Raw genomic sequence first — 9,108 nt, 5'->3', positions numbered from 1 at the left:
TTCATAAAAACATATTTAACTTTTCTAGTAATAAGTTGCAAATAGAAAAGAACATAAACCATTATTTTTTCTGTTTAATTGTTAAAACTGAAAATGTCTGAAATAGTGCAACGTTGGTGAAGTCATGGGAAACCAGACATGTTCTAGCATTCTGCAGTGGGTAAGAAGACAGACTCTGAAATCATTATGATGAGGATTCGAACTATTTTCCAGCTGAGTCACTTTGGGCAATCTGCCTGTCAGATATTAGCCCTCAATATTTCCTCTTTCTGAAATTCACTCACTCAGTCATCATCATGGTTCTCTACCTCACTTGATGTAGTTTGCTACTAAAATACTAGCATATTATAACTGTCAACCTGATCACATGTTTAAAGTAGCAACCCCAAATTTTATATTATTACCCATCATTCCTTACTCTATCTAAATTTACCTGTTAATCTTTACCAAGACCAAGAAAATGTATTTATTTTAACTACTTATCTCCTCTGGTCGATTATAAACTCCATGACCTTGGGGCTTAACCATGTCTTCGTTCACCAAACAAAATAGTAAACATAGCAGAGCAGACATTCAATAGCTATATATTTTTAAAAGAATATCTGACCTGTTATTATTATCAAATAATCAGCAAGAGAGTTTAAGTTGGAGTGAGATTATCATATATCCAAAAGCTATTTTTGAATAAATGAATACATGAGTAATAAACAGCTGGGGGCCTAATTTTTCTCATTCATAAAATCAGGATAATAACAACTGCTTCCTGTGGTCATTTTGAAGGTGTTTAAATATGATTCAATGTCTAGCATAGTTTTTGCACATAGCTATCACTAATCATGTAATTGAAATTTTTATTTCTTATTGCTTTTCTACAGTTTCAGTGATTTTCCTTTTTGAATAATCTAATTAGTGAAAATAATTTATTTCAATGCTTCCTTAGGATTGCTTTCTTTCTTTCTTTCTAAATGTATCTTGTTTAGGTCTTCTGATTGCATATATCATTGTTTTCAATATTTTTTTTTTTATATTGCTGTAGGTTAGTAAAGGTTTTAATTTGCAGTGGGTCTTCATTAGGAAATTACATTGAAAAATATTTTGAGTAGCATAGCTTATGAGGACTAAGCTCTGATTTTATCTTGCCCAAATTTCTTCCTAAGGGGTCTGGAGAGTCATGTCCTACAAATCATAAATTCTCATCAGGTTGGTTATGTAACCCTATATATTGTGACTTACTTTCCAACGTGAATCTGACATAATGAGACAAGGAAGAAAATAAAAATATTTTACCCCAAAACAAGTATCTTTGCCATATCTTGAAATGGCCCTGCAAAGCTGTACTTTGTAGGGGAAAATTTGCATCTGTGAAGAATCCCTATGAACATAGCTAGATCTTTTTCCTTTGGGCCCTCTCAATCCTAAAGAGATTAACTAAAAGTCTAGCACCTCAAAGATCTGAATACAAAACATTTGTCATCTACTGACTCTAAGGGCAGCCACTATAAGACTTCAAAAGAACTTTGGTCTCCACAATCTTTTATCTTAACCTGAATATTTCCTTTCTATCCATTCTAGGTCTTTAGACAACTCAACCAACTGTCAACCAGAAAATATTTAAATTTACCTATAGCCTGGAAGCATTCCCCTCTCCCCAGCCCCTGCTTTGAGTTGTCCCACCTTTCTGATCCAAGCCAACGTACTTCTTAGATGTATTTGATTGATGTCTCATGCCTCCCTAAAATGTATAAAACCAAGCTGTGCCCCAACCACCTTGGGCACATGTTCTCAGGACTTCCTGAGGGCTGTGTCAGGGGCCATGGTCACTCGTATTTGGCTCAGAATACATCTCTTCAAATATTTTATAGAGTTTGACTCTTCTCATTGACCTTTAAAATACTATTGAATAATGAACTTTAATCACCGTTGTTATGATGATTAACAATTGCAGTAACTGAAGGATACAGACTGTCTGCATCAATAGTACAGACATTCTTTGATAGAACTTTTCTCTGCCAAAGGCTATGTTCATTTATTCCAAAGTATATAGGACAGGAGGTTTACAAAATGTAAAATTTGAGAAAGGTTGCTATATCTGATCTTGATACATTATTAGATATTTTCAGTGTTCCTGGCAATATTTTGCTGTTGTTCTTTCAAATTTGCCATCATGGCAAAATGATAATAATACAAATATTTTTTGTTTTATTCAAGGGGTTGGGAACTGTCTGACAACAGCTGCACACTTCTACTCATGTGATTGATTTCAACGCAACTCAGATAGTGGTTAAGGAAATTTAAGAATTATAATCTCATAGCTAGAGGATATTTGACTTTACATCGTTCTGTGTTCCAGTAAATGAACCCCGAGAATTAGGCCACCCTAGAGAGGCTTTATAACCTCAGGCTGACTCTGATTTTGGAAAGCCATTTACTTTCAGTGTCCTCATGTATAAAATGTGGACTGCTTGGATAATCATCACTTCTTATCTAGATCTATGATCCATTCCTTTATAACTTGCTTTTATGACTCCATGAGTGGGACACCCAGTTCTGCATAACCATCTGCAAATCCTTGCTGAAACTCTGGGAATTTCCTTGAGTGATTGATTGAGATATACAGTCAAAGGAAGAATATTTTATAAAAGCAGTTTTGGTAATCTTGAACATTTTTGTGTCAGTATAGAGAAATGTATATTGCATCTTTAAGGAACAGCAGAAAATGTACTTCTTTAATATTTTCACATAGGTCATATCACATTAGTCAGAATTATTCTTTCCTGTGAATTCCTACAGTATTTTAACATATGCATCAGTCATATGAAATGTTAAAGACAGGGATATTTTTTTCACTTAGTCCTGATTACATCTGATCAACCTTTGTTTATAAACATATTTTGTGAGAATTTGAAATACTCTAAGTCAAAAATTGAAAAGGTATTCTTTTGAAGAAAATATGGACCCAATGCATAAATTTTATCAAAATCTTAATGTAATCATATCTCCTAAAGCCTGGAATTAAATGTCTGTCTTTCATTGTTCAAAAACTAAAACTTGTTTTCAAAATAGTGTCTGATGACTCTGACAGGAAACATTTGCCTAAACATGTTAATTATTTTATTAACCCTTGTTAAAATGTTATGGCAAAGAGCAGGTTAGAAAACTATTATGAGTGAAATCATTTCAGTTGCAATGGTCTGCAGATTAATTTTACCAAGAGATGTTGGCACCCCAGAACATATTTTTCTCATTACCATGGGGAGGAGTGAACAGTAGCAAACTTTAGCTCATAAGCAAGGATCACAGGACAAGAAGCTTTTAACAAATAACATAGATCTGATGGGCAGAGCTTAAATAAATAAGAAGAAAAAGGATGTCTTGAATTGTGGAGGAGGAAATTTTTCCATGCTGAGCAAGAAAATTAACTGAGATACAGGTGAAGAAGCTCTCCTCTGGTGAGTTCCATACTCAGAAAAGGTCAGGATTCCCTAGAATGACATCTTTGGTCAAGAAATGCTAGAGAGTTCTATTCTCAAGTCCCAGGCATTTTTCCACTCTCTATCCTATATTTTCTTTCCATTTTCCAATGAGCAAGTTCGTAAAGATGTATTTTCTAGCAAAGAATGCAGATTTTATTTATTCTGATTACTATGAAGACTGAAGTTTGAGAATCGTAGGAGAGTCTTATAGAGCTATTAGCCTCTTTGAGGTCTTGCAAGATTATTAAGTTTTTGTTCACATCTCAAATACTAATCTGTTTTTCCCTTTTATTATAATTATCCATACTTTCATCAAATCTTCCTTTTGACCAAAGCTACATACATGAAAAGAGGGAACATTTTTTGGGGAAAAATTTAGTTGTTCCTCAAAATATTGGTGTTTGTGATGTAATGAATAGGCAATTGCTAGTAATACATGTTGTTAATGAGGTTTTAGCTTTTATTTATACCTCAAATCAATTTATTTGGGTGATTTAAAAATTCAGGGCTTTTATCTCTTTGATCATATCATGTTTATATCCTGAAATATACATTTCTTTATTTCTATCTTATCATCACTTTCACATAACATATCTGTTCTCTATTTAGACACTATTACCATTTTGTATATGTCCTTTTGGTAAAAAAAAAAAAGAAAAAAAAGAAAAAAAAAAGAAAAAAAATCAAAAGCTGAGTAAATAGGATTCCCAAGGTGAGATTGGATTAAATAATACCATTTTACCCTGAAGTCTAGAAGTGATTTGAATCTTCCTCCATATTCTATATATTTATTAACTGATAAGAAGCAAATACTACAATATGTCACTCTTATTCACATGTCTCACTTATTCATGTGTCTCACTTGAAATAGTGTAGATAATTTAAAATAACAAATATTGGAAGGCTGAGGCGGGCAGATCACAAGGTCAGGAGTTTGAGACCAGCCTGGCCAGCATGGTGAAACCATGTCTCTACTAAAAATACAAAAAATTAGCCAGGCATGGTGGTGTGCTCCTGTAATCACAGCTACTCAGGAGGCTGAGGCAGGAGAATTGCTTGAACCTAGGAGGCAGAGGTTGTGGTAAGCCGAGAACAAGCCATTGTACTCCATCCAGCCTGGGCAACAGAGCAAGATTCCATCTCAAAAAAAAAAAAAAAAAGAACAAATAATCTTGAAATAATTTATGTTCATCTTTGTTGGGTGTGATAAGTTTTGTAATACTTAAGTACCAGTTTCTGTCTTACTAGCTGATTTTTTTTTGTATTCTAATATTAAAAAGTCCTTGTTAATGTGTTTTAAGATTAAGCAGCTAGGTTAACAAAAGCCAATCTGTACTGAATTAATATTACATACCCTTCAACAGTTAACCTACTAATTAATCTCATATGTTAGAAGATCTACCACATCCCAGCCTCTGGTCTAGAATAGAAATAAGGCATCATATGTTTCTTCCTCTTTCCAATTCATGCTCTCATCCTTTAAGTAGACTCTCATTTCTTTAAGGAAAATTTTTCCGATTACCCAAACTATTACTCAATGATACAGACAGTACTCTGAACCTCTCTTCCACATTATACCTTTTGAGAGTACGTATTCATGAATGCAAGCATCACGATGAAGGTGCTATGGTTTGGATATTTGTTTCCTCTAAACCTCATATTGAAATTTGGTCCCAGTGTTGGTGGTGGGGTCTGATGGAAGGTTTTTGGGCCATGGAGGTGGGTCCCTCCTAAAGAGATTAATGCCCTCCCTTGAGGTGAGTGAATTCGCACTCTATCAGTGGCCTCCAGAGTTGGTTGTTTAAAAGAGAGCCTGGCATCTCCTCTATCTCTCATTTGCTTCCTCTCTGGCTGTGTGGTCTCTGCACACTCAGGCTCCACTTCACTTTCTGCAATGAGTGGAAGCAGCCTGAGGCCCTCACCAAATGCAGATGCCTAATCTTGAACTTTTCTACCTATCAGAATTGTGAGCCCAATAAACTTTTTTCTTTATAAATTATCCAGACACAAGTATTCTTTTATAGCAACACAGAATGGACTAAGACAATGGGAATTTTGTCTGCCTACTTTAGTACTAGATTCAGGAACAGTTCCTGGCAAACAGTAGATGCTCAATAATTATCTGTTAAATGACATCAAGTCAGGCAATATTTAAATCTTCTTCTAGACTATTGGAACAATAGAGAAGTGATCACCTTTTTGTTGTCTAGTGCTATGCTTAATATGGGGTATGGAACATGGTAGGTGCCCAGTAGATATTTCTTTTTATGAGCATATTACTTTATTACAAAGAATGTTGTAGCATTATAAGCATGCAGTTAAAATGGAAATTGTGGGATTCCTAAAATCAAGATACTTTTAAATGTAGGATGTAATTAAAGAGATGATTAAGTTTTACAAAGCTGAGATAAGAATCATACCCAGGATAGGATGTAAAATAAACGAGAGCTGAACTGTGTGAGCTACACAGCGTTGTAGTATGTTTCTTTAATTTAGGATGAGACCCTCAATAGCTCTGCCCCTCAGGACCATTTAGTACTTTATTTTTTCTTATCTCTGCTGCTTCACATAAGATGTAATATTTAAGTAAAACTCACTGTTCAATGAATACTTTTAAGAGCTAAACTGTTTAAAATAACTAAAGTACCTCACTTTGTTTCAAACACATTTCACTATATATGTTATGTATTAAAATCAATAACATAAAATTAAAACAGACTAACATCATAGGAATACTATTTTATATGTGATTGGTTAAAAGGCACTTTTAAATAAATATTACTTCATGATAAAAGGTGATATTTTTCTAATGACTTAAATCCCAAAATCTTTAAAATGATTATCTAAACCTGATCATATAGGAAGATCTTGATTGGAATTAATGTTCAAACCTTTTTGGGGTTTGGTCAGTATACTAGGCTGTGAGTTTACTTATCTCATAGTTGTCATATTTATGACTATCTAGGTACAGTATACACTAATGCTATAAGTAATCTGGCTATATTTTTGCATAATTTTTTCAGTTGAAAGTAAGAGAAAGAAAGGAAAGCAGAAAGTTGGTATAATATTTCCTGTGAGGCATAAAATATATTTCTGCTTATACTGAGTGGCACGGGCATTTTTTTGTGTTTTATTTTTTCTTATCATTTATTTCTATACACCACTGTAGTGACCAGTTACTGGGATAATAAATGGTGAAGGATGAGCATGTTTAGGGAGAGAAAATGAGTTTAGTTTTGAAAATGTTTAATGTGTCTGTGAAATATTCAAAGGGAAATTTCTAACAGACATTAAGATATATCATTCTGGAAATACGGTTGGAATTCCATGTTGGAGATACAAATTTCACATCACTTGAGATCATGAAACAACAGAAAACACAGAAAAAAGAGATATGTTGTTAGAAGAAGGGGAGTAGTTATATGTGTTGAATGCTACTGAAAGTTCAGATCTTTTTTTTTTAAATTTTATTATTATTATACTTTTAGGGTACATGTGCGCAATGTGCAGGTTAGTTACATATGTATACATGTGCCATGTTGGTGTGCTGCGCCCATTAACTCATCATTTAACATTAGATATATCTCCTAATGCTATCCCTCCCCCCTACCCCCACCCCACAACAGTCCCCGGAGTGTGATGTTCCCCTTCCTGTGTCCATGTGTTCTCATTGTTCAATTCCCACCTATGAGTGGGAACATGCGGTGTTTGGTTTTTTGTCCTTGCGATAGTTTGCTGAGAATGATGGTTTCCAGTTTCATCCATGTCCCTACAAAGGACATGAACTCATAAAAACCCTAGAAGAAAACCTAGGCAATACCATTCAGGACATAGGCATGGGCAAGGACTTCATGTCTAAAACACCAAAAGCAATGGCAACAAAAGCCAAAATTGACAAATGGGATCTAATTAAACTAAAGAGCTTCTGCACAGCAAAAGAAACTACTATGAGAGTGAACAGGCAACCTACAAAATGGGAGAAAATTTTCGCAACCTACTCATCTGACAAAGGGCTAATATCCAGAATCTACCATGAACTCAAGCAAATTTACAAGAAAAAAAACCAAACAACCCCATCAAAAAGTGGGTGAAGGATATGAACAGACACATCTCAAAAGAAAGTTCAGATCTTTAAAGTGCTTAGTATGGTTCTTGGCATGTGAAGAATGGTCAGTAAATATCAACTATAATAATGACCCTGATGATTCTACAGCCAAGAAAGAAGAGGGCATAAGATGTCCATCATATTTCTTCTGACATTATCTTCAAAATCTCAATTGTGCATAGGTGAGAACACAGCTGTTTATAACCATTCCCCTCTCTCCCTTCCTTTATTTCTTCTTCTTTCCAGAATTTTCTCCTTCCTTCTTTCCTCCCCTCTTTGCTTCTTCTTTCCTTTATTTCTTTCATTTTCTTCTAATCATTTCTTCTCCTTTTAAACAACTTGGTTTCCTAATTTGTTTACCATGTCACTGATTTTGCTGTCTATGGAATAAATTCTAAACTCCCTGTGTATGAATATTATTTAGTTTAGTCATTGAAATTTATTCTGCTTAAAATATTTCCATGTTTATCTTATTTTCTTATATGTTTAAATTTCTACTGATTTCTTTATATAAAATCTGTTATCTAATTATTGTATCTTATACTTGTTTTATCACACACTCTTTCTTGCATTTAATTGAAAATTGAATGCAGTGCTTTCCAAAATTTTCCTCTGATTTTGGTAATCCTTTTCCTCCTGAAATTGATTCTTCATCTCTGCAATTTGAGTGCATTCTTTATCTTGGCATGTTGAATGCAGTATTCATTTTCTTTTATATGACAGTATAATCTAGAACCTTTCTAATCCTATTTATTTTTGAATGTGGAAATATAATCAAGTATAGTTTTTGCCAGCAAACAGTGAGTAAGTTTGCTTTGCTTTTCCTTTTACTGTCCATATGTGTGCTATAAGAAACCTCTTCTCAGGTAGTAAATAGGGACACACTCCTATGAACAACCTCAAGCTCAATTTCAAGCTCCTGTCTCCTTTATATGCCTCTCTTGGACAGAGGAAAGATTTTCTATGTTCTTACTTGCTGCCTGGTGGTCATAGTACTTTTTGCATAGTAAGCTGAAGCCAGTTACTCTATCCCTTGCCAGAAGTCTCCAGTGAAGATCATAAAATACTATAACCCATGCTGTTCATTGTTTCTTGCTTTTCATTCCTTCCTAGTCTTATAATTATCAACGAGGCAACCTCTTACTGCCTGTCCCTTTCCTTTTCTTGCTATTTTTCACTGATGATACCTTTGCCCCTGGTTTGTATTTTATGGTTATTTCATGGGATGTTGAGAATAAGAATTAAGTATTACCACATAGCAATAATCATAACAGAAGGGCTGTGTGTGTGTGTATATATACTGTGTGTATCAGGTTTGTTTTGGCGGTTTTTCTTTTGCTCGATGTATTCAGTTACTTATATGATTATGAGAAGCATCTCTATGACAGCCATGACAATCACTTCTTGTTGAAACCTAAAAGCACATGGGCATGATCTTTAAAGATTCTAACAGATCTAATTATTTTCACATAATATTTTGCACTTTTCAACTCTATTTTCTAGGCCCTAAATTGTTTTTCAAGCTGAGCA

General features: G+C 34.2%; 1 non-coding gene across 1 annotated transcript; it reads right to left on the bottom strand.

The window, feature by feature from the left end:
- Positions 1-594: 594 nt before the first annotated feature.
- LOC129037699 (small nucleolar RNA SNORD81) lies at positions 595-671 on the bottom strand. The gene has a single exon (XR_008502927.1). It is a non-coding gene; the product is annotated as a small nucleolar RNA SNORD81 (small nucleolar RNA).
- Positions 672-9,108: the final 8,437 nt, after the last annotated feature.

The sequence above is a fragment of the Pongo pygmaeus genome, chromosome 4 (assembly GCF_028885625.2).
Source record: "Pongo pygmaeus isolate AG05252 chromosome 4, NHGRI_mPonPyg2-v2.0_pri, whole genome shotgun sequence".
Taxonomy (NCBI): Eukaryota; Metazoa; Chordata; class Mammalia; order Primates; family Hominidae; genus Pongo; species Pongo pygmaeus.
The sequence above is the reverse complement of the archived record's forward strand: the minus strand, read 5'-3'. Positions and strand labels throughout refer to the sequence as shown.